At 39.5% G+C, this 26496-nt stretch overlaps 1 protein-coding gene across 1 annotated transcript in view; it reads left to right on the top strand.

Moving 5' to 3' along the window:
* Nucleotides 1-24075: 24075 nt before the first annotated feature.
* The window catches only part of MYOT (myotilin), a 1852166-nt gene continuing 1849745 nt past the window's right edge, over nucleotides 24076-26496 (top strand). Inside the window, exon 1 of the mRNA XM_044068976.1 lies at nucleotides 24076-24241. The gene's annotated coding sequence lies outside the window, so the exon portion shown is untranslated. The remainder of the gene's footprint in view (nucleotides 24242-26496) is intronic.

Below are 26496 nucleotides of genomic sequence, written 5' to 3'. Positions count from 1 at the left end.
GAGGACAACCATTCCAATAGCAAAACTTCGGCTACAGGGCTGAAGAGAAAGGTAGAGGACATAATCGGTAAAGACTCAGCCAGTAACAAGACCTGCAGGAGGAGCTTCTCGGTCCATCTAGGCTAGGGGGATGGAGGGTAGGATGCAAGAAAGAAGGCGAGAAAAAGACAACTAACATAGAACGTTATGGTAGGTACATAATTTTTTAATGTTAAGTTGTCTCTCTCGCCTTCATTCTTGCTGGTTGGCACAGCGTCCCTAGTACCTTAGTCCTGGGTGGCTCATTGGAACAGACTCTTGAGCATAGTGGAACCAAAATCAGCTCTGCTCCTAGAGGCCAGATCCAATTTATAATGTGAAATGAAGGTATGATGGGTGGCTCATGTGGCTGCCGCACAAATGGCTTCCATAGGTAGTCTTGATTGAAAAGCTACCGATGTAGCTAAAGCTCTAGTAGAGTGGTCTTTAGGTTTAGCAGGGAGTTCTTTATTCCTCAACTGATAAACAAGGGTAATAATACAGGACAACCACCTGGATAAGGTTACTTTAGACACTGGTCGACCCTGCTTACCCTCCGCATAGGACAGGAAGAGTTGGTCTGATTTCCTTATTTGCTCAGTCCTATGCAAATAGAAACGTAATTGCCTATGAATGTCCAACTGATGTAATTTGTGTTCAGCTTTGTTGGAATAATTTGGAAAAAAGACTGGCAGATCGATGGATTGATTCAAATCATTTTCAGAGGGAACCTTAGGAAGGAACGAAGGATTAGTCCTGAGTGAAACTCTATCCTTATGGAAAACTAGGTAAGGAGGATGAACACAAAGGGCTTGAAGTTCATAAACTCTCCTCGCTGAAGTAATGGCCATCATAAAGAGGGTTTTTCAAGTAAGCAATTTCAAGGGACAGGAAGCTGCCGGTTCAAAGGGAGGCAGTATCAAGGAAGCTAGGATCAAATTTAAGTCCCACGGAGGAGGGGGATCTTTCACTGGAGGCCTGAGCAAGATTGTTCCTTTCAGAAAGGCTTTGCAAAGCTTATGGAACATGATGCTGGTTTCTGAGAGGGCGTATGGAAATTAGAGATTGCCGCTAGCTGAACTCTAATGGTGGCAGAAGAGGAGCCTGCTTGAAAAAATTCTGCTAAAAAGTCTAGGACATTATGGACAGGGGCTGTGAAGGGATTTATATTTCTAGCCTCTGCCCAGAAAGAGAAACGTTTCCACTTACTAGCATAAGTCTTCCTGGTTGTAGATTTGTGTGAAGAAAGGCTAATCTCATGCACTGAATGGGAAATACTGGGAAGCCTGGCTGAGGTTGGAAGTGGAGCAACCAAGCAGTGAGGTTGAGAGACTGAAGAGACTGATGCAGCCTGCCCAACTGATGGATCAAGAGGTCCGGAACTGGGTCCAGATTCCAAGGCTGCTCTAGAAGGTGATGATGCAGGAATGGGAACCAGATTTGTTGTGGCCAGTATGGGGCAATGAGGATCATCCTGTACCCTGGCATGGTAGCTTTCTGAATTAGTTTGGGAATTAGGGGAAAGGGTGGGAATGCATACAGAAGTCCCTGGGGCCAATTTTGAACTAGAGCATCTCTGGGGGAGTGTCCGGGAAGAGGGAAGAGAGTGAAGAAACTGTCGTACTTGCTGTTGAGAGGAGTTGCAAAAAGGTCGCAGCAAGGCTGACCCCATTTGCGGAAGATTTTGTCTGCTACTGTCCGATTGAGAGACCACTCGTGAGGCATGAGAATAGCTCTGCTTAGCCTGTTCTCTATGACGTTGGACTTCCCAGGGATGTGCGTTGCTGTCAGAAACCATTGAGAGGAGATCACCCACTGCCATAGTCTGAGTGTTTCTTGACATAAGGGATAGGACTTGGTTCCGCCCTGCTTGTTGATGTACCACACTACAGACATATTGTCTGTCTGAATTGCAATGGTCCCAGTGGGTAGAGAGCTCTGAAGAGCTTGCAACACTAAAAGCACCGTCCTCATCTCCAAGACGTTTATGTGCAAGTGGTACTCGTGGGGTTGCCAGGTGCCCTGAAAATGCCCCCCCACTCAATCAGGGAGGCATCTGTTGTCACCATGGCAACTGGAGGAGGAAGGACAAATGGTCTGCCCTGGGGTACTGATGGAGAGACCATTCACCAAGCCAAGTGGTCTTTGCATGATTGTGTAATTATTATCTTGTGAGACAAAGGAAGTTGTTGAAAGGACCATTGGGTGAAAAGCATCCTGGAGAATCCTCATGTGAAAACGAGGCAGGGGAACTAATATGATTGCTGCTGCCATGAGACCCAAGGTTTTTAGGACAAATTTGGCCTGAATCTTTCTGCATCCTAATAATACCTGTACATGTCGGCGAATGTCTGCCACTCTGTCTACTGGAAGTCTTGCAGATAGATCTTCCATATTTAATCTTGCGCCTATAAAGGTTAAAGACTGACAAGGCGACAATGCAGACTATTTGAAATTTATTGAGATACCTCGGTTGGAGCATGTTTGGATGGTATAATCCCTGGCTCTCAGCAATTGATGTCTTGTGGTAGCAGTAAGGAGCCAGTCATCTAGATACGGAAACACCTGGAATCCTTGCCGTCTCAAGTGAGCGGTAACCACTGCCATGCATTTGGTGAACACCCTGGGGGCTGTGGTGAGACCAAAGGGCAGGGCTCTGAACTGGTAATGACTGGCTCCCAGCCGGAAGTGGAGAAACCTTCTGGAACGCCTGTCCATTTTGATGTGATAGTACGCATCCTGAAGATCAATGGAGCACATCCAATTGTCCTGACCCAAAAAGGGTAGAATGGACTGAAGCGTGACCATCCGGAACTTTGTTCTTTGAACAGACATGTTTAGTCTGCTGAGATCCAAAATGGGTCTCCAGTCTCCTGTCTTTTTTGGTACCAAAAAGAACTTTAAGTAAATTCTGGATCCTTGCTGGGCTGCTGGGACTTGTTGGATGGCCTGTTTTTTTAGCAGTCTTGAAATTTCTTGTACTGCCTGTTCCCTTAGACTGGGTGGAACATCTGGTATGGGGTTGTTTGATTTTAAGAGGGTGTGTTCAAACGGGATTTTGTAACCTCCAGATATGATAGACTGTACCCATCTGTCTCGAGTGATGAGATGCCAGGCTTCTGGGTACAGAGAAAACCTTCCCCCGACTGCCTCCAAAGGCAGACAGCCGGGCAGCCCCTCAGGGGTGCTGGAAGGGCTTGTCAGAGAAAGATTCTCTGCTGCCCTGATTCTGCGGACCCCCTCTGCCCCACGGGTGGTGTCTATTGTTGTTTCCTCCTCTTCCTCTGGAGGAAAACTCGCCACGTGTGTCAGGCATGGCTCCCTGGGGTTTCCAGAACCACATCTTTCCACTCTTCTGACCCTTAGGGTATGGTCTAGAGGGAGTGGAAAAAAGGACTCCAACAGCAGAGAGAGTCTTGCCTTCCTGCTCACACCTGGTAAGGGTATCTTTCACCTGAGGCCCAAACAGAGCCGAACCATCAAAAGGGGTGTTGGTGAAGGATGCCTTGAAGGGATCAATGAAGTTACATAACCGCATCCAGGCATGTCTTCTCAAAGCCATACCTGTGCCTGTGGCCCTACTCGCCCCATCAGCTGCATACAAAATGAGCCGCATGGAGGAGTTGACGATAGAATTAAGAGTCACCAGCTGGGAGTTTATCTTGTCTTGAGCTCCCACAGCTGATGGATCTTGCAGGGTATCTCCTAGCTCCTTGAGGAGATCCCTCTGAAGATGGGTGAAGTGGCATAAATAATTCAGTGACCGCATGGAGAAGATCACTGAGGAAAACATCCACTTCCCATATCTATCCATTGTCCTAGACTCTTTATTAGGGGGATGGACAGATACAGAAGTGTCAGCCAACTCCTGTTTCGTGGCAGTTGCTACCACCATGGCATCAATGGGGACACCATTAGTCAAAAACTGTTTATCTTGAGGGGCCGTAATAAACTTAGTGGGCCTGCGGGGGGTTGGTTCCAGTGTGTCCGGAGCTGACCACACCTTCCAAGCCACTACTTCCATCAATGGATCGAAGGCTGGAGACACCCAGGAAGTGGAGGGGGGAGAACCAAATGCATCCAAGTATACCGACTCATCCTCAGAAGGGTTAAGGGCAGACCAGTTCCCCCTCTGCTTAAGGATTTCAAGGATGTCTGAGAAAGAGACATCTTTAGAGGGGGATCTTGGGGACCCTTCCGAATCCTCCAAGTCAGTATCTGACGTGACAGACTCTGGGGAGTCAACATGCTTCCTCTTACATTTCCTCTTTTGAGACGGCTCCTCTGAAATCTCAGGGGAGGCCTCGGAAGAGGAAGATACACCCAGTGGGGTGACCTGGAGTGTTTGATCCCCTCGCTTGGGGTCTAGAGGAGGGGCAGATACCGAAGCAAGTACCCTGGGGGGAGGAGCTGAAGGGGCTGATCAAGGTGCAGACTCAGAAGTCAGCACGCTCCTCATGACCTCGAAGGTGCCCCTGTCTGGCAGAGAAGAGGGCCCCCACTCCGAAGAGACAGGAATCTTCTCCGGCACCAAAAGGGACGGCTCCAAGGTCGATGTAGGAGCCGAGCTTACCTGCGCCGAGGCTCCAAGAGAGAGAATGGGGTTGGACAAGGGTCTGATGCCACTCACCCCCGGGGAGCCGACAAGGGAGTCTTGGCACCCAGATCCCTCCAAGGACGGAACCATTGAAGAAATCAGAGCCGATGAAGGAGCCGAAAGGGGAAGCATCGGCGCCAACATTTCCAGGATCCAAGCCCCAACAAGCTCTGGTTCCGAACTTATAGGAGCAGTCAGAGGAGGAACTACTTCAGAAACAGGAACAGCCACAGCCTGATGAGGAGGGGTAGTTAACATTTTAGCCAGGGCCTGCGATTTGAGGAGTCTACTAACCACTCTCTCCAAGTCATGATCAGATAGCCTCGAGGACCAAGAAGAGTGGGACCAATTGCTCCATTCAGACTGTAGCAAAGGTGATCCCAGAGCCGAGCAAATCGATTCTAGGGATGGCGACCTGGATCACTTATGGCTCCCTGACAGCTCTGATGCCAAGGTCGTAGCTGAGAGAGATTTAGATACTTCGGTTCTGGCCGGAACCAAAATTGAAGCAGATGCTCCACCTGGCGACGGCTCCGTACTGGGAGCCGACGGCTTGGTGGCCTTAGGGGTTTTCGCTGGCTGAGACTTTGCCAGAGACCCCTCGGGTTTTAGTAACCCCCTGAGAATCAGCTTGTTCCTATGCTCCTGCAGGACTCTCAGACTAAAGGCATGACATACTGAGCAAGAGTCCTGCAGGTGTAGGGCACCTAAACAATAAACACAAGAAGTGTGACTGTCTGTCAGAGACATTTTCTGACAGCACGAGTCACACTTCTTGAACCCTGATACCTTGGTATCCTTTGACATGTTAAAGAAAAAAGGAATACCGATGGATGAATGTTAGACTAGTGCAAACAAAAAAAAAAAACTCACACACTAACACACACACACATTAGTCCCACACCTTCACACAAAAAACTAAAGGTAACAGTACTAACAAAACTAAGAGACTATTATCTTAGACTACAAAGGCTAAACACTACTTCCTACTGGAACAATTTAAAAGGGAAAGGGATAGCCTCTAATTTAAACAGCCTATTTAGAGAGATGGGGGAGGGGGGAAACTCTCTAAGTAAAAAACGAGTTTCCCAAGGGTCAGAAAACACAGGAAAAAGTAAGACTAATCTACAGTACTACTCTAATTAAACAAGAAACTTGAAAAATATACACTAAAAGTTTAACTACTAATATTACAAAAAGATGAATACGACCTGAGCCAGTAAAGCGCAACCTTGTAGCTGAAGCGGCAAACGAGATCTGGGGGTCTAGCACCAGGCATTGTGGGATATAGGGAGGCCTCGAGCCAGTAAGTAGCTCTTGAGCTTTAGAAAATGGCCGAGTTGGAGCCGAAGGTCAGCTCCGAACCCAACCAGCAAGAATGAAAGCGAGATAGACAACTTAACATCAGATCTTTCCTTAGCTTACAGAAGCTCTGAAAATGCTGTCTTATCAAAGCAATACATTTTCTTCCTCTTGAAACATATGTATTTTAAATTTTAGGAGCTTCTTCTGCAAAATGTAGAAAGCTGGAGTACTTTTTAGACTTTTTAGAGATTCTACTGACAATCAAGAATAAACTGAATTTCAATGTACTGTATCTTTTCAAACTTTTTTGGAACTTCTACTTTCAAACAGGAATAAATTGAAATTCTGAATCTTTGATTTCCACTTCCCTTTCAATTTACTCTGAAGTAAGAGATTTCCTGGAGACAGTGGTGGCACTATATCTTAAACAAAAGTTGAAATTGCTTAGTTGTGATTAGTTTTGACACCATATAAAATCTGATAGTCAGAAATATGAGTAACAAGATGAGACATGAGTTTCTTTGCTGCCAGTTTCATCAGATTTACTTTCAGACTGTGCGATACTGTACAGAAAAGAAAACCACATGATGCATGCTGGGAATCTGAATAGGAGCAAAACCATCATATCTTAAAGAAATGGATCCATATGTTACAGGTGAAACTTTGGAAGAGGCTTTACTGATGGCAGTAAAAGAGTGTAAGAGATTTTACCATAATTGTGGAACCATTAAATTAATTTAAATTATGCAAACGTCAATGGAACTATGGTCTGAAGAAGAGAAATGCCAATTGACTGGTATTGTCTTAGATATTTAGTTAGTTAGTATTCAAATGTTTACAAGTGGATTAATAATCATAGATAAGCAACACACAAGAATCAAGAAAGACTAATTAATATATTAAACATGTAAACTGCTAACTTGTGAAAAGGTTAAGTAGGTTGGCTGAAGCAGTATTAATAAACTAATAGTCAGATAAAATAATGATATAAATCAAATAAGGCTTGGATTTTTTTTCTTTTCCCTATAGCATATAATCAAAATAATATTTTCACTTCAAAGTTAGACACAATGAATACATTTAAAGAAAAAAAATGACATATTGGTTTCAATTAATGAATAATGAAAACCTGAATTCTGTTGATTATATCATAAGTAAATATGATTTAAGCAAAGATATATGGTTGGATTACAATCTTGCAGACAATGTGTAGAAGGTAAAAGTAAGTTAATGCAAACAAGGGTAAGAGAGCTTACCCCAAAATTAATTGAATTTTTATTATCACTAATACAACAGAGCACACTGGGAGAGGGTCTCTTACCCAAATTATAGAGAATGGCGAGGAAAGAAACAAAAAGTTGCAATGACAATTATTGGAACTATTTTACCCACATTAATAACAGACCTTTAGAAAAAGAAACAAAAAGTTGCAATGACAATTATTGGAACTATTTTACCCACATTAATAAAAGACCTTTAGATAAAGAAACAAAAAGTTGCAATGCCAATTATTGGAACTATTTTACCCACATTAATAAAAGACCTTTAGATAAAGAAACAAAACGTTGCAATGACAATTATTGGAACTATTTTACCCACATTAATAACAGACCTTTAGATAAAGAAACAAAAAGTTGCAATGCCAATTATTGGAACTATTTTACCCACATTAATAAAAGACCTTTAGATAAAGAAACAAAACGTTGCAATGACAATTATTGGAACTATTTTACCCACATTAATAACAGACCTTTAGATAAAGAAGATAAAAAATGAAATATCTTCTAAACAGACAACTTCTTAGGTTCATAGGTAGGTACTAGACTATCTGCCCGAAGGCATTTATAAGCCTAGCCAGAATGTGTTGGCTTTCGCCACCCCATTAGATTAGTTCCCTGTGCCTCTGTCCAGCAGAGCCATTGAAGTGATCCCTTCTCTTACATGAAAACTTTTTACTTGGAAATTCTTGCATAGATCTCTCTTCATACCTCATAAAACTGAATTAATGTTTAAAAAGAAGCAAGTTTGTTGAAGATGTAAACATGAGCTTAAAGCAGATTGGCAACACATGTTCTTTGAATGTGTTGTACTTACACCTTATTGGAATAACATTAATCTTTTTTACAGGCTTTATTTTGGGACAATTTTGTTTTATCTAAGTCATTAATTCTCTTTAATACCCTATTCCTGTTTGTGTTAAAAGAATGAAATACCCTCTTTTATGGTCCATTTTATCAATTGCAAGGAAAGTTATAACCAAGAATTAGAAGTATGAAGCTACAACCTCTTTCAATGAATTCACAAATATTGTAACTGAAGTATGTCATCTGGAAATTATCACCATTAAATCAAGATCTACTAGAATAACCTCCTACTATAATACATGGACAAATTTCATGCAACTGCTTGATAAGCAAAAATAGCTTTACTTGTATCAATTGTAATGTATAGAATTGTTTTTAGGATTTTTCATTTTTAGTAGACACTCTTGTTAATAGTTGTTCTTGTTCATATTGTTCTTTTTTATGCTCACAAATTTCTAAATAGAATTATTGTCATGATCAATTTGTTTAGTTAAAATCTAATAAAAACGTTTTCAAAAAATGTAGAAAAAGAATATTTATCAGAACTTTGGACATAAAACATGAAAGGAGGAAAACATAGAAACAGAAGTTAAGTTTATGTGTATGTACATTTGTGTTTGTGTTTATGGATGAGAAATGTTTATCTATTGTAGTAAGTGGCCAGGTTTCTTCTATTTCTTATATTTATCTATTGAATGAGAGCATTTTTGTTTACTTGCTAATGGATTTTAGCTCAGTTGAGAACTTGCAGTCAGTGCGGAGAACCATAAAGGGAGGTTTGTGCTGTATTAGTTACAGAGTTTTTTTTTTTCCTTTAAAATATTTATTTCATGTTGTACAAAGTAACAATAAGCTGATGAACTAGTTCTGATGGGCGTTCATGAAGGATAAGATATGAGTTCAAGTACTGTATGTCAAAGTGATCATGGCCACGGTTTGCTGCTTAGATTTTGGTTAGTCTCTTATGGTAACTGATTATGGTCCATGAACTGCCTCTACCTTCTAAACTCTATGAATCTATAAATCTAAAGACACAGAACAGGACAGATGCAATTTACTTTATCATGCTGAGTTCATGATATGTTATAAATCCTGGAAAAACGTTTTAATTACTATATACATTATTCTTCTTATGGAAAATACCTTTCTTTAGGAATGTAAAAACGTTTAATAACTAAATAAATGCAAATATTTTTCAATGGATAGGCAACTTTCAAACACATTCAGAAAATGTACCTGAAGGTTGCATTACATGACATAAATTACAAGATCAGTGTTGTGTGTGAAGTGGAAAGTCCTAAAGTGAATAATTTTGTATGGCATGTTCACCGTTATTTGTTCATTCCCTCTTCTTTATTTCTCATTGCGGTTCTTAATGGACAAAATTAATACTTGTAGTGCCTCTTCACTTCCGTCTTTGTCCAGTCATTTCTTCATGCAGGGATCATTGAGCCACACTAGAGCATAACCCTTAGCTGCTGGCTGTTCTTGACACACACACATGTTCCAAATGTTGCTGTTTCACATGGGAGAACCTCAATTCCCACTTTAGAGATACCTTCCTCTACTTTGTAGTCCATTTACGTTGGAGGTGGGAATCTCACTTTATTACTAGGTAGTGTATTGTCATATTCCATTCTGAATTTATTCCCTTATCACCTCCCATGTACTGTATCACCAGGTTCCATATGGCATTTATTCCTTTATCATCTCCCATGTATTGCTTCATCATATTCAATTCAGCACTTATTCCCTTATCATCTCCTGTATACTTTATTGTCATGTTCATTCAGCACTTATTCCCTTATCATCTCCTGCATACTGTATCACCAGGTTCTATACATCACTTATTCCCTTATCATCTCCTGTGTACTGTATCATCAGGTTCTATATAGCACTTATTCCCTTATCATCTGCTGTGTACAGTATCGTCATGTTCCATTCAGCACTTATTCACTTATCATCTCCCGTGTACTGTATCATCACGTTCTATACAGCACTTATTCCGTTATCATCTCCTGTATACTTTATTGTCATGTTCATTCAGCACTTATTCCCTTATCATCTCCTGCATACTGTATCACCAGGTTCTATACATCACTTATTCCCTTATCATCTCCTGTGTACTGTATCATCAGATTCTATATAGCACTTATTCCCTTATCATCTGCTGTGTACAGTATCGTTATGTTCCATTCAGCACTTATTCACTTATCATCTCCCGTGTACTGTATCATCACGTTCTATACAGCACTTATTCCGTTATCATCTCCCGTGTATTGTATTCTCATGTTCCATTCAGCACTTATTCCCTCATCATATCCTGGGTACTGTGTCATCATGTTCTATACAGCATTTATTCCCTTATCATCTCCAGTGGACTGTATCATCAGGTCCTATACAGCACTTATTCCCTTATCATCTCCTATGTACTATATCAACAGGTTCTATACCACATTTATTCCTTTATCATCTCCTGTTTACTGCATCATCAGGATCCACACAGCACTTATTCCCTTATCATCTCATGTGTGCTGTATCCTCATGTTCCATTCAGCACTTATTCATTTATCATCTCCTGTGTACTGTATCATCAGGTTCTATACAGCACTTATTCTTTTATCATCTCCTGTGTACTGTATCATTAGGTTCTACAGATCACTTATTCTCTTATCATCTCCTGTCTACTATATCCTCATTTTCCATTCAGCACTTACTCCCTTATCTTATCCTGTCTACTGTATCATCAGGTTCTATACAGCACTTATTCCATTATCATGTCCTGTGTACTGAATCATCAGGGTGTATACAGCATTTATTCCCTTATCATCCCCTGTGTACTGTATCATCAGGTTCTATACAGCACTTATTCCCTTATCATCTCCTGTGTACTGTATCATCAGGTTCTATACAGCACATATTCCCTTATCAACTCCTGTGTACTGTAGCATCAGGGTCTACGCAGCACTTATTCCCTTATCATCTCCTGTGTACTGTATCATCAGGTTCTATACAGCACTAACTCCCTTATCACCTCCTGTGTACTTTATTGTCATGTACCATTCAGCACTTATTCCCTTATCATCTCCTGTGTACTGTATCCTCATGATCCATTCAGCACTTACTCCCTTGTCATCTACTGTGTACTGTATCATCAGGTTCTATAGAGCACCTATTCCCTTATCATCAGCTGTGTACTGTATCCTCATGTTTCATTCAGCACTTATTCATTTATCATCTCCTGTGTACTGTATTATCGGGTTCTATACAGCACTTATTCCATTATCATCTCCTGTGCACTGTATCATCAGGTTCTATACAGCACTTTCTCCCTTATCCTCTCATGTGTACTTTATTGTGATGTTCAATTAGGCACACATTCCCTTAACATCTTCTCTGTACTGTACCCTCATATTCCATTCTGCACTTATTCCTCATCATCTCCTGTTTACTCTGTCATCAGGTTCTATACAGCACTAATTCCCTAATCATCTCCTGTGTACTTTATCATCATGTTCCATTCAGCACTTATTCGCTTATCATCTCCCGTGTACTGTATCATCAGGTTCTATACAGCATTTATTCCCTTATCATCTCCTGTGTACTGTATCAACAGGTTCTATACAGCATTTATTCCCTTATCATCTCCTGTGTACTGTATCAACAGGTTCTATACAGCATTTATTCCTTATTGTCTCCTGTGTACTGTATCCTCATGCTCCATTCAGCACTTATTCCCATATCATCTCCTGTGTACTGTATCATCAGGCTCTATAAAGCAAGAAGTCCCTTATCATTTCCTGTGTACTATATCCTCATGTTCCACTCAGCACCTATTCCCTTATCATCTCCTGTGTACTGTATCATCAGGTTCTATACGGCACTTATTCCTTTATCATCTCCCGTGTACTGTATCATCACATTCTACACAGCACTTATTCTCTTATCATCTCCTGTGTACTATATTATCATGTTCCATACATTATTTATTCTCTTATCTTCTGTATACTGTGTCATGTTCCATACAGCACTTATTCCCTTATCATCTCCCGTGTATTGTATTCTCATGTTCCATTCAGCACTTATTCCCTTATCATCTCCTGTGTACTGTATCAACAGGTTCTGTACAGCATTTATTCCCTCATCATCTCCTGTGTACTGAATCCTCATGTTCCATTCAGCACTTATTCCCTTATCATCTCCTGTGTACTGTATCCTTATGTTCCATTCAGTACTTATTCCGTTATCATCTCCTGTGCACTGTATCATCAGGTTCTACACAGCACTTTCTCCCTTATCCTCTCCTGTGTACTTTATTGTGATGTTTCATTAGGCACTTTTTCCCTTAACATTTTCTGTATACTGTATCCTCATATTCCATTCAGCACTTTTTCCCTTGTCATCTCTTGTGTACCTTATCATCAGGTTCTACACAGCACTTATTCCCTTATCACCTCCTGTGTACTTTATTGTCATGTTCCATTCAGCACTTATTCCCTTATCATCTCCTGTGTACTGTATCCTCATGATCCATGCAGCACTTACTCCCTTGTCATCTGCTGTGTACTGTATCATCAGGTTCTATACAGCACCAATTCCCTTATCATCAGCTGTGTACTGTATCCTCATGTTCCATTCAGCACTTATTCATTTATAATTTCCTGTGTACTGTATTATCAGGTTCTATACAGCACTTATTCCATTATCATCTCATGTGTACTGTATCATCAGGTTCTTTACAGCCCTTGTCCCTTATCAACTCCTGTGTACTGTATCATCAGGTTCTATACAGCACTTTCTCCCTTATCCTCTCATGTGTACTTTATTGTGATGTTCAATTAGGCACACATTCCCTTAACATCTCCTGTGTACTGTACACTCATCTTCCATTCTGCACTTATTCCTTATCATCTCCTGTTTACTCTGTCATCAGGTTCTATACAGCACTAATTCCCTAATCATCTCCTGTGTACTTTATCCTCATGCTCCATTCAGCACTTATTCCCTTATCATGTCCTGTGTACTGTATCATCAGGTTCTATACAGCACTTATTCCATTATCATCTCCTGTGTACAGTATCATCAGGTTGTATACAGCACTTATTCGGTTATCATCTCCTGTGTGCTGTATCAACATGTTCTATACACAACATGTTCTATACAGCACTTTTTCTCTTATCATCTCCTGTGTACTATATTATCATGTTCTATACATTATTTATTCGCTTATCTCCCGTGTACTGTGTCATCATGTTCCAAACAGCACTTATTCTCTAATCATCTCCTGTGTATTGTATCCTCATGTTCCATTCAGCACTAATTCCCTCATCATATCCTGTGTACTGTGTCATCATGTTCCATACAGCATTTATTCCTTTGTATCATCAGGTTCTATACAGCACTTATTCCCTTTTCATCTCCTGTGTACTGTATCCTCATGTTCCATTCAGCAGTTATTCCCTTATCATCTACTGTGTACTGTATCAACAGGTTCTATACATCATTTATTCCCTTATAATCTCCTGTGTGCTGTATCTTCATGCTCCATTCAGCACTTATTCCCTTATCATCTCTGGTGTACTGTATCCTCATGTTCCATTCAGCACTTATTCATTTATCATGTCCTGGGTACTGTATTCCATTATCATATCCTGTGTACTGTATCATCAGGGTCTATACAGCACTTACTCCCTTATCCTCCCCTGTGCACTTTATTGTGATGTTCCATTAAGCATACATTCCCTTATCATCTCCTGTGTACTGTATCCTCATATTCCATTCAGCACTTATTCCCTTATCATCTCCTGTATACTGTATCATCAGGTTTGATACAGCACGTATTGCCTTATCATCTCCTGTGTACTGTATCCTCATGTTCCATTAAGCACTTATTCCTTATCATCTCCTGATTACTCTATCATCAGTTTCTATACAGCCCTTATTCCCATATCATCTCATGTGTAATGTACCATCAGGTTCTATACAGCACTTATTCCCTTATCATCTCCTGTGTACTGAATAATTAGGTTCTATACAGCCCGTATTCCCTTATCATCTCCTCTGTACTGTATCCTCATGTTCCATACAACACTTATTCCCTTATCATCTCCTGTGTACTGTATCCTCATATTCCATTCAGCAGTTAATCCCTTATCATCTCCTGTGTACTGTGTCATCAGGTTTTATACAACACTTATTCCCTTATCATTTCCTGTGTAATGTATCTTCAGGTTCTTTACAGACCTTATTCCTTATCATCTCCTGTTTACTCTACCATCAGGTTCTATACAGCACTAATTCCCTAATCATCTCCTTTGTACTTTATCCTCCTGCTCCATTCAGCACTTATTCCCTTATCATCTCCTGTGTACTGCATCATCATGTTCTATAGAGCACTTATTCCCTTATCATCTCCTGTGTACTATATCCTCATGTTCCATTCAGCACTTATTCCCTTATCATCTCCTGTGCACTGTATTATCAGGTTCTATACAGCACTTATTCCATTATCATCTCCTGTGTACTGTATCATTAGGTTCTATACAGCAATTATTCACTTATCATCTCCTGTGTACTATATCATCATGTTCTATACAGCACTTATTCTCTTATCATCTCCTGTGTGCTATATTATCATGTTCCATACATTATTTACTCTCTTATCTCATGTGTCATCATGTTCCAAACAGCACTTATTCTCTTATCATCTCCTGTGTATCGTATCCTCATGTTCCATTCAGCACTTATTCCCTCATTATATCTGGTGTACAGTGTCATCATGTTCCATACATTATTTATTCCCTTATCATCTCCTGTGTACTGTATCATCAGGTTCTATACATCATTTATTCCCTTATAATCTCCTGTGTACTGTATCCTCATGTTCCATTCAGCACTTATTCCCTTATCATCTCCTGTGTACTGTATCCTCATGTTCCATTCAGCACTTATTCCCTTGTCGTCTCCTGTGTACTGTATCGTCAGGTTCTATACAGCACCTATTCCCTTATCATCACCTGTGTACTTTATTCTCATGTTCCATTCAGCACTTATTCATTTATCATCTCCTGTGTACTGTATTACCAGGTTCTATACAGAACTTATTCCATTATCATCTCCTGTGTACTGTATCATCAGGTTCTATACAGCACTTACTCCCTTATCCTCCCCTCTGTACCTTATTGTGATGTTCCATTAAGCACGCATTCCCTTAACATCTCCTGTGTACTGTATCCTCATATTCCATTCACTTATTCCCTTGTCATTTCCTGTGTACTGTATCATCAGGTTCTATACAACACTTATTCCCTTATTATCTCGTGTGTACTGTATCATCAGGCTCTATACAGCACTTATTCTCTTATCATTTCCTGTGTACTATATTGTCATCTTCCATTCAGCACTTATTCTCTTATCATCTCCTGTGTACTGTATCATTAGGTACAATACAGCACATATTCCCATATTATCTCTTGTGTACTATATTGTCATATTCCATTTAGCACTTATTCCCTTATCATCTCCTGTGTACTTTATTGTCATGTTCCATTCAGTATGTATTCCCTTATCATCTCCTGTGTACTGTATCATCAGGTTCTATACAGCACTTATGGCCTTTTCATCTCCTGTGTACTTTATTGTCATGTTTCATTCAGCACGTATTCCCTTATCGTTTTCTGTGTACAGTATTATCATGTTCCATACAGCACTTAATCCCTTATAATCTCCTGTGTACTGTATCCTCATGTTCCATTCAGCAGTTTTTCCCTTATCATTTCCAGTGTACTGTATCATCAGGTTCTATACAGCTCTTATTCCCTTATCATCTCCTGTGTACAATATCCTCATGTTCCATTCAGCCCTTATTCCCATATCATCTCCTGTGTACTGTATCATCAGGTTCTGTATAGCACTTATTCCCTTATCATCTCCTCTGTACTGTATGCTCATGTTCCATTCAGCACCTATTCCCTTATTATCTCCTGTGTACTTTATTGTCATGTTTCATTCAGCACTTATTCCCGTATCTTCTCCTGTGTACTGTATCATCATGTTCCATACAACAATTAATCCCTTATCATCTCCTGTGTACTGTATCCTCATGGTCCATTCAGCACTAATTCCCTTATCATGTCCTGTGTACTGTATCATCAGGTTCTATACAGCACTTATTCCCTTATCATCTCCTGTGTACTTTATTGTCATGTTTCATTCAGCACTTATTCCCTTAGCTTCTCCTGTGCACTGTATCATCATGTTCCATACAACACTTAATCCCTTATCATCTCCTGTGTACTGTATCCTCATGGTCCATTCAGCACTAATTCCCTTATCATCTCCTGTGAACTGATTCATTAGGTTCTATACAGCACTTATTCCCTTATCATCTCCTGTGTACTGTATCCTCATGTTCCATACAGCACTTATACCAATATCACACCTGTGTATTGTATCCTCATGTTCCCTTCAGCCCTTATTTCCTTATCATCTCCTGTGTCCATTATCCTCATGTTCCATACAGCACTTAATTACTGATCATCTCCTGTGTACTGCATCCTCGTGTTCCATTCAGCACTTATTCCATTGTCATCTCCTGTGTACTGTAGCCTCATGTTCCATTTAACATTTATTCCCTTATCATCTCCTGTGTACTGTATCCTTATGTTCCATTCAGCACATATTCCCTTGTCATCTCCTGTGTACTATATCATTAGGTTCTATATAGTACTTATTCCTTTGTCATCTCCTGTGTACTGTATCCTCATGTTCCATTCAGCAATTACTCCCTTATCATCTCCTGTGTACTATATCATCAGGTTCTATACAGCACTTATTCCCTTATCATCTCCTGTGTACTGTATCCTCATGTTCCATTCAGCAATTACTCCCTTATCATCTCCTGTGTACTGTATCATCAGGCTCTATACACTACTTATTCCCTTATCATCTCCTGTGTATTTTATTGTCATATTTCATTCACCACTTATTCCGTTATCATATCCTGTGAACCTTATTGTCATGTTCCATTCAGTACTTATTTCCTTATCATCTCCTGTGTACTGTATCATCAGGTTCTATACAGCACTTATTCCCTTATAATCTCCTGTGTACTGTATCATCAGTGTATATACAGCACTCATACCCTTATCATCACCTGCATACTTTATTGTCATGTTCCATTCAGCCCTTATTCCCTTATCATCTCCCGTGTACTGTATCATCAAGTTCTATACAGCACTTATTCCCTTATCATCTCCTGTGTACTGTATGCTCATGTTCCATTCAGCACCTATTCACTTATTATCTCCTGTGTACATTATTGTCATGTTTCGTTCAACAATTATTCCCATATCTTGTCCTGTGTACTGTATCATCATGTTCCATGCAACACTTAATCCCTTATCATCTCCTGCGTACTGTATCCTCATGTTCCATTCAGCACTTATTCCCATATCATCTCCAGTGCACTGCATCCTCAAGTTCCATTCAGCACTTATTCAGTTATCATCTCCTGTGTACTGTATCCTCATATTCCATTCAGCACTGATTCTTTTATCATCTCCTGTGTACTGTATTATCAGGTTCGATACATCACTTATTCCCTTATTATTTCCAGTGTACTGTATAAACAGGTTCAATAAAGCATTTATTCCCTTATCATCTCCTGTGTACTATATCCGCATCTTCCATTCAGCCCTTATTCCCATATCATCTCCTGTGTACTGTATCATCAGGTTCTATATAGCATGCATTCCCTTATCATCTCCTGTGTACTGTATGCTAATGTTCCATTCACCACATATTCCCTTATCATCTCCTGTGTACTTTATTATCATGTTTCAATCAGCACTTATTCCCTTATCTTCTCCTGTGCACTGTCTCATCACGTTATATACCGCACTTATTCCCTTATCTTCTCCTGTGCACTGTCTCATCACGTTATATACCGCACTTATTCCCTTATCTTCTCCTGTGCACTGTCTCATCACATTATATACAGCACTTATTCCCTTATTATTTCCAGTGTACTGTATAAACAGGTTCAATAAAGCATTTATTCCCTTATCATCTCCTGTGTACTATATCCTCATGCTCCACTCAGCCCTTATTCCCATATCATCTCCTGTGTACTGTGTCATCAGGTTCTATACAGAATTTATTCCCTTATCATCTCCTGTGTACTGTATCAACAGGTTCTATACAGCATTTATTCCTTTTCATCTCCTGTGTACTATATCCTCATGTTCCATTCAGCCCTTATTCCCATATCATCTCCTATGTACTGTATCATCAGGTTCTATATAGCACTTATTCCCTTATCATCTCCTGTGTACTGTATGCTTATGTTCCATTCAGCAACTATTCCCTTATTATCTCCTGTGTACTTTATTGTCATTTTTCATTCAGCACTTATTCCCATATCTTCTCCTGAGTACTGTAGCATCATGTTCCATACAACACTTAATCTCTTATCATCTCCTGTGTACTGTATCATCAGGTTATATATAGCACTTATTCCCTTATCATCTCCTGTGTACTATATTCTCATGTTCCATTCAGCACTTATTCCCTTATCATGTCCTGAGTGCTGTATCCTCATATTCCATTCTGCAATTATTCCCTTATCATCTCCTGTGTACTATATTGTCATGTTCCATTCAGCACTTTTTCCCTTATCATCTCCTGTGTACAGTATCATCACATTATACACAGCACGTATTCCCTTATCATCTCCTGTGTACTATATCATCAGGTTATTTACAGCATTTATTCCCTTATCATCTCCTCTGCACTATATCCTTATGTTCCATTCAGCCATTATTCCCATATCATCTCCTGTGTACTGTATTATCAGGTGCTGTATAGCACTTATTCCCTTATCATCTCCTGTGTACTATATCCTCATGTTCCATTCAGCCCTTATTCCCATATCATCTCCTGTGTACTGTATCATCAGGTTCTGTATAGCACTTATTCCCGTATCTTCTCCTGTGTACTGTATCATCATGTTCCATACAACACTTAATCCCTTATCGTCTCCTGTGTACTGTATTCTCATGTTCCATTCATGACTGATTCTCTTATCATCTCCTGTGTACTGTATTATCAGGTTCGATACATCACTTATTCCCTTATTATCTCCTGTGTACTGTATTATCAGGTTCAATACAGCATTTATTCCCTTATCATCTTCTGTGTACTGTATCATCAGGTTCAATACAGCATTTATTCCATTATCATCTCCTGTGGACTGTATCATCAGGTTATATACAGCACTTATTCCCTTATCATCTCCTGTGTACTATATTGTCCTGTTCCATTCAGCACTTATTCCCTTATCATGTCCTGTGTACTGTATCCTCATATTCCACTCTGCAATTATTCCCTTATCATCTCCTGTGTACTATATTGTCATGTTCCATTCAGCACTTATTCCCTTATCATGTCCTGTGTACTGTATCCTCATATTCCATTCTGCAATTATTCCCTTATCATCTCCTGTGTACTATATTGTCATGTTCCATTCAGCACTTTTTCCTTTGTCATCTCCTGTGTACTGTATCATCAGGTTCTATACAGCACTTATTCCCTTATCATCTCCTGTGTACTTTATTGTCATGTTTCATTCAGCACTTATTCCCTTATCATGTCCTGTGTACTATATTGTCCTGTTCCATTCAGCACTTATTCCCTTATCATCTCCTGTGTACTGTATTATCACATTCGATACAGCACGTATTCCCTTATCATCTCCTGTGTACTGTATCATCAGGTTCTATATAGCACTTATTCCCTTATCATCTCCTGTGTACTTTATTGTCATGTTTCATTCAGCACTTATTCCCTTATCTTCTCCTGTGTACTGTATCATCATGTTCCATACAACAATTAATCCCTTATCATCTCCTGTGTACTGTATCCTCATGTTCCATACAGCACTTATACCCATATCATCTCCTGTGTTTTGTATCCTCATGTTCCCTTCAGCACTTAATTATTGATCATCTCTTGTGTACTGTATCCTCGTGTTCCATTCAGCACTTATCCCATTGTCATGTCCTGTTTACTGTATCCTCATGTTCCATTCAGCACTTATTCCTTTATCATCTCCTGTGTACTGTATCATCAGGTTCCATTCAGCACTTATTCCCATATTATCTCCTGTGTACTATATCATTAGGTTCTATACAGTACTTATTCCTTTATCATCTCCTGCATACTATATAATCAGGTTCTATACAGCACTTATTCACTCATCATCTCCTATGTACTGTATCATCATGTTCTATACAGCACTCATTCCCTTATCATCTCCTGTGTACTGTATCATCAGGCTCTATACATCACTTATTCCCTTATCATCTCCTGTGTACTGTATCATCAGGTTCTATACAGCACTTATTCCCTTATCTTATCCTGTGCATTGTATCATCAGGGTGTATACAGCATTTATTCCCTTATAATCTCCTGTGTACTGTATCATCAGGTTCTATACAGCACTTATTTATTTATCATCTCCTGTGTACTGTATCATCAGGGTCTATACAGCACACATACCCTTATCATCTCCTGCATACTTTATTGTCATGTTTCATTCAGCACTTATTCCCTTATCATCTACTCTGTACTGTATCATCATGTTCCATTCAGCACTTCTTTCCTTATCGTCTCCCGTGTACTGTATCATCAAGTTCTATACAGGACATATTCCCTTATAATCTCCTGTGTACTGTAACATCAGGTTCTATACAGCACTTATTCCCTTATCATTTCCTGTGTACTGTATCCTCGTGTTCCATTCAGCACTTTTACCAATATCACACCTGTGTATTGTATCCTCATGTTCCATTCAGCAATTACTCCCTTATCATCTACTGTGTACTGTATCATCAGGTTCTATACAGCACTTATTCCCTTATCTTATCCTGTGCACTGTATCATCAGGGTGTATACAGCATTTATTCCCTTATAATCTCATGTGTACTGTATCATCAGGTTCTATATAGCACTTATTTATTTATCATCTCCTGTGTACTGTATCCTCATGTTCCATTCAGCACTTTTCCCCTCATCATCTCCTGTGTACTGTATCATCAGGGTCTATACAGCACACATACCCTTATCATCTCCTGCATACTTTATTGTCATGTTTCATTCAGCACTTATTCCCTTATCATCTCCCGTGTACTGTATCATCAAGTTCTATACAGGACATATTCCCTTATAATCTCCTGTGTACTGTATCATCAGGTTCTATGCAGCACTTATTCCTTTATCATCTTCTGTGTACTGTATCCTCATGTTCCATACAGCATTTATTCCCTTAGTATCTCCTGTGTACTGTATCATCAGGGTCTATACAGCACGTATTTCCTTACCATCTCCTGTGTACTGTATCATCAGGTTCTACACAGCATTTATTCTCTTATCATCTCCTGTGTACTGTATCCTCATGTTCCATTCAGCATATATTCCCTTATCATGTCCTGTGTACAGTATTCTCTTGTTCCATACAGAACTTAATCCCTTATCATCTCCTGTATACTGCATCCTCGTGTTCCATTCAGCACTTATTGCATTATCATCTCCTGTGTACTGTATCCTCATATTCCATTCAGCCCTTATTCCCATATCATCTCATGTGTACTGAATCCTTGTTTTCCATTCAGCACTGATTCCTTTATCATCTCCTGTGTACTTTATTGTCATATTCCATTCAGCACTTTTCCTTTATCATCTCCTGTGTACTGTATCATAAGGTTCTATACAGCACATATTCCCTTATCATCTCCTGTGTACTGTATCCTCATGTTCCATTCAACACTTATTTTTTATCATCTCCTGTGTACTGTATCCTCATGTTCCATTCAGCACTTATTCCCTTATCATCTCCTGTGTACTGTATCATCAGGTTCCATTCAGCACTTATTCCCTTATCATCTCCTGTGTACTGTGTCCTCATGTTCTATACAGCACGTATTCCCTTATCATCTCCTGTGTACTGTATCCTCATGTTGTATACAGCACTTATTCCCTTATCATCTCCTGTGTACTGTATCGTCATATTCCGTTCATCACTTGCTCCCTTATCATCTCCCATTCCTTTTTTTTCTTCCAATGTACATCATCTTAATACACAAATCAGTGTTTTTCTTCACCACAGAGGAAAAGAAAAAAAAGAAGCTACCCAAAGAGAGTGAAGATGCAAACTGTTGAAGTAGTATTAACAATTATGTGACAAGAAGAGGAATATTAAATGGGATGCAACCCTAATTTGTAAAAACTGCCAAGCAGTAATGCAGAGTGGTGCATATCTTGTCATGGAGTCAAGAGGCACTGGGGAAAACCCAATATAGGGACTACTACTTATTGAAGGAATTTTCATTTACACATTTAGGAACTGGTATGACTACATTTAAAATGGATGAATGCAGCATATGTACCCGAATAGCTAAACAAATGGTTTGTCTCTTGTAATGCCTTCATTACTGTTGTCCTATTGGAGCTGTTCCCTTTGTTTCAAAACTGGATAAAATTTGATTTGGTTACATCACCCATTTTGTGAACTTGTAACCGATTCCATATTACACAACAGTAGCTATCATAGATAATGATGTCTTGAACAGTTTTCATGATTTTAGTAAGATGCCAGCCCATTTCTTAAATGAGGAGATTCTCATTTGAACAAACATAGGATGCAGAGGAAGACTGGCATAATGGTTAATATCGTTGCCTTGCAGACATAAGGTGCAGGGTTTGAGGCTCACATAGTTTAATTGGCTAGACTTTAAATAGCCCACAAGGCAGTTAGCCTAATACTAATCCTAGAACCTCTTTACAGATTTTATTCTTCTTATGTAGAACACTTCTAGGTGTGGAACAAACATGTAGCAATAAACATTGCTGCCTGACATGATTTGGTTTGTAGGCTTCATTCCCTGCTGGGATGTTTTCTGTTTAGAATCTGTTTATCCACCATATGCTTAGCTCTGCTAGAATTTGGGGCATCCGCTCATATCCCAAAAATATGTTGATAGGTAAACTGGTGATCCACAAAATTGCCTCTAGGTGTGTGAACAGTGGGATCTGTACATGTATGAGTTTTCGTGTGTGAGAAAGTGTTTGCATGCCTGAATTTGTGAGTGTTTGTGCATGTGTGTGTGTGTGTGTGTGTGTGTGTGTGTGTGTGTGTGTGTGTGTGTGTGTGTGTATGTGTGTGCGTGTGTGTGTGTGCGCGCGTGTGTGTATATGTTTGTGTGTATGAATATTTGATATTACATGGGCTGTGTGAGGGCTGTACCCCTGACAATCTGAAAGTAATAAACTCAATCAGAATTAAACACAGATACACGACATAAGCTGGAGGTATCTTCATATGTGTTTATTTTAACTGAAAAATATGTCACAGAGCTAACAAAGACAAACAACATGTTTTCACATATATATATATATATATATATATATATAGTAAATGAGATGAAAACCACAAAAATGATGCCCTTCACTGTTTTGAAGACCCACGGAAGGGTAAGTCTTATTGCTAACTTTCAGTGACAGGTTTGCTACATCATTTAACGACATGTCATATAACCAGGTAGTATAAAGACATCTGTTTTACAAAGAATATATTGGCTTAAGAAACTGAGATGGTATATTGCTGGAATCTCAGGCAGGGAGTCAGATAGATGTTATTAGGGGTCAGCAGTATCCCCTGACAATCAGAAAGGAACAGACTCAGAAAGAATTAAACACAGTTTGCAGAAAGCAGCATATAAACAAATAAAACACGCTACTCAGTTCAAATGTAAACATTGTCCAATACTGTCTATAACTTGCACATTGTTTTGGATAATTCACAGGCTGTGAGTCCCTGCAGGTTTCTTTATGAGTTTGCTAAGTTGTTCATTTGCTTTGCTTGTAAATGACCCTTGGTTTATTTTTAGTTTTTTTTTTCCTTAACCTAGTAATCTGTAGACAGCTGACTCTGTGCTAGAAATCTGAGATGAGTCTGAGATCACAACCTAGATTTGTTCATAGGAAACCGGGATGACATCAGTTTGACTTGTGGGCCCACCAAAGGATCCTTACACAGATGATTTCTAACATTCTGATTTTCGTAAAGCCAGCGTTTGGAATCTACACAGTAACTTGAAGAAGAGTTGAGAATTTTAAGGAAATAAAAAAATTAACCTAGCAAGAGGAAAATATTTCCTTGGTTTTCTAAAGGGGATTATAGGTAAGACAATTGATAAATATGTTTACTTTGTTAAAATATGCACACTTTAACTGTTTGTTTAATCAAACAACACAGAACTAATAGATATCTAATATGCTTCTGTCTGTTACAATTGTTGACTTCCTGGATGCAGTAATAAATTTGCTTTACTAATATTACAGCAGTAAATACAGAATTGTATAAAATAATCAATTTTGCACAATAATAGTAGATCTATGCATTTTAAACAACTTCTTGTAGTGTCCGACAGAGCATGAGATTTATATTCCAACATATGTGCCTGTTACATGTGGCAATCTGAGATAAAATTAGATGGTGCTTAGGTCATATTTCACAAGGCAAAGTCCAATTTAAATAGCTTCCTACTTAAAGTCATCACAAAGAACAGCCTTGGTAATTTCATGGGCAGAAATGCAGAGTAAAACATTAACTTTAAAATGAACATGACATTATTAAACTGCATGTGTATATTAGGGACATTTATAATGTTGGCATTTTCATGTATGCATTTATACTTGTTATTCACAACACAATTTGCTTTGATATGTAGGCTCATTGCTTTGAAACACTTTAATTCAACTGTCCACAGGGCACAAACATCTCTGAAATATTGCCTGGTTATGTATGTTAGTTACCTGACAATATAATGTCTCCAGGAAACAGCTTATTAGTTGTTCATGGCCTTCCGCCTCTGTCCTAAACTGTCTGTTAATAAAGGATGCTACAGCTTTTTCCCAAACATTGACTAAATCCTGATGGGTTCCTTGATTTACCTATTTCCTTTTTTATTCTTCCAAGAGGAGAAGGCAAAGTAGTCGGGTCTGAAGTCAAGTACAAGGCAGTTTCGTGGCTTTTCTATTAGTTCCTAACATGCAGTTGCATCCACCTCAAGAATATGGCATGTAGTGCCATTAATGTGGGAAGTATGTGTGTGCTTCTGTGTGCTTGTCTTGTTGTATGTTTCAGTCAATGTCTTGCACAGTAGTGCCAACTTGCAGCAAGTCCAGCAGTCCCTACTGGGAGCCTGCCAGAGAGCATGACATCCTGTACCTCAAAAGAGGTAATATGGTCATTAATGACATCGGTCATTCCTTGTCCTTGGCCAGCCCTGCAGCACTGAGCTTCCTAACTGAACCTGTGTTGTTACCATTGCATGGAGTGCAGGCAGGCCAGAATGGCCAATGTATTACCCTATTAAACAGTTACAAAAATCCTTGGAAATTTCAGACAAATATATTAAGTGCAAGCTGCAGCAAACACATCAGTCACATCTTTTGCATTAAGTTGTATTTATGAAAATTTTTTACATGTGATTGATTGATTGATTAATTGATTGATTTTATTTTGTTTGTAGTCAGTTTTAGAGGTGTAATGCAGTTTTCTGGATGAGTAGAGGTGAGTGTAATTCACACACAGAAAAAAATGCTGGATCTTTGGTAGCATGCAAAGAGGCCAAACAACACTACTGGCTGAAAAAGACATCCTAAGCCAAAATAGTCAAATCTAGTTTGTGGACACACTTCTCATGCTGATGGTTGTATGCCTCAAATACTTTTTTTAATTATTTTGCCTTTGAGGTCCCTCCCAACATGTCAGTTTAGTCATTCTCCATAACCTCAGCAGGAGGGGGCCATCAAAAAGACAGCAATCAAGGGTGATTTGACTTTTTTCTAAGTAACCCTGTGACCAGCCCCCTCCCAATGGCAATCCCTGAGTGTGATGTAAAATTCACATCAGCATTGCTCTGTCACTCACTTCTACGAGGGGACTATGTCAGCAGGATTTCCTCATCTACCCCTGGGTTCACAAAGTTATGGTTTTCCCCCTGGTGTCTACCAGGGAAATCAATCAAATGCCTGTGCCCACAGGTGTGTGTACCTACCCTCAACCCCTACAACAGGTATACCCAGCCTCCTTGCTGGTGCTGTCAAGTGCCTAAGTCAAACCCGGGTCACCTCAGCAATCATCATCGTTCCATCTCTCTATGCCACTTGCAAGCACACCTACCTTGCACAATCAAGTGTAAAACGGGACTCTCTTTTCCCTTTCATGATCCATGTCAGCCCAGTGGTTACTAATGTTATTCAGCTGCATCACATGCTGTGAATATCCAACGCCTAAAAGGACACGTGGCATTGTGTGTTAAAATATTTACCACTTGACTAAAACAAGATTTTTAAGGATAATTTATTATACATGACATATTTTTGAATGATGTAGTTGACAAAAAGTTTTTTAAAATGTTATTTTATATA

Source organism: Protopterus annectens, chromosome 4.part0, assembly GCF_019279795.1.
Source record: "Protopterus annectens isolate FY-2018-M chromosome 4.part0, PAN1.0, whole genome shotgun sequence".
Classification (NCBI taxonomy): Eukaryota; Metazoa; Chordata; order Ceratodontiformes; family Protopteridae; genus Protopterus; species Protopterus annectens.
The sequence above is the reverse complement of the archived record's forward strand: the minus strand, read 5'-3'. Positions and strand labels throughout refer to the sequence as shown.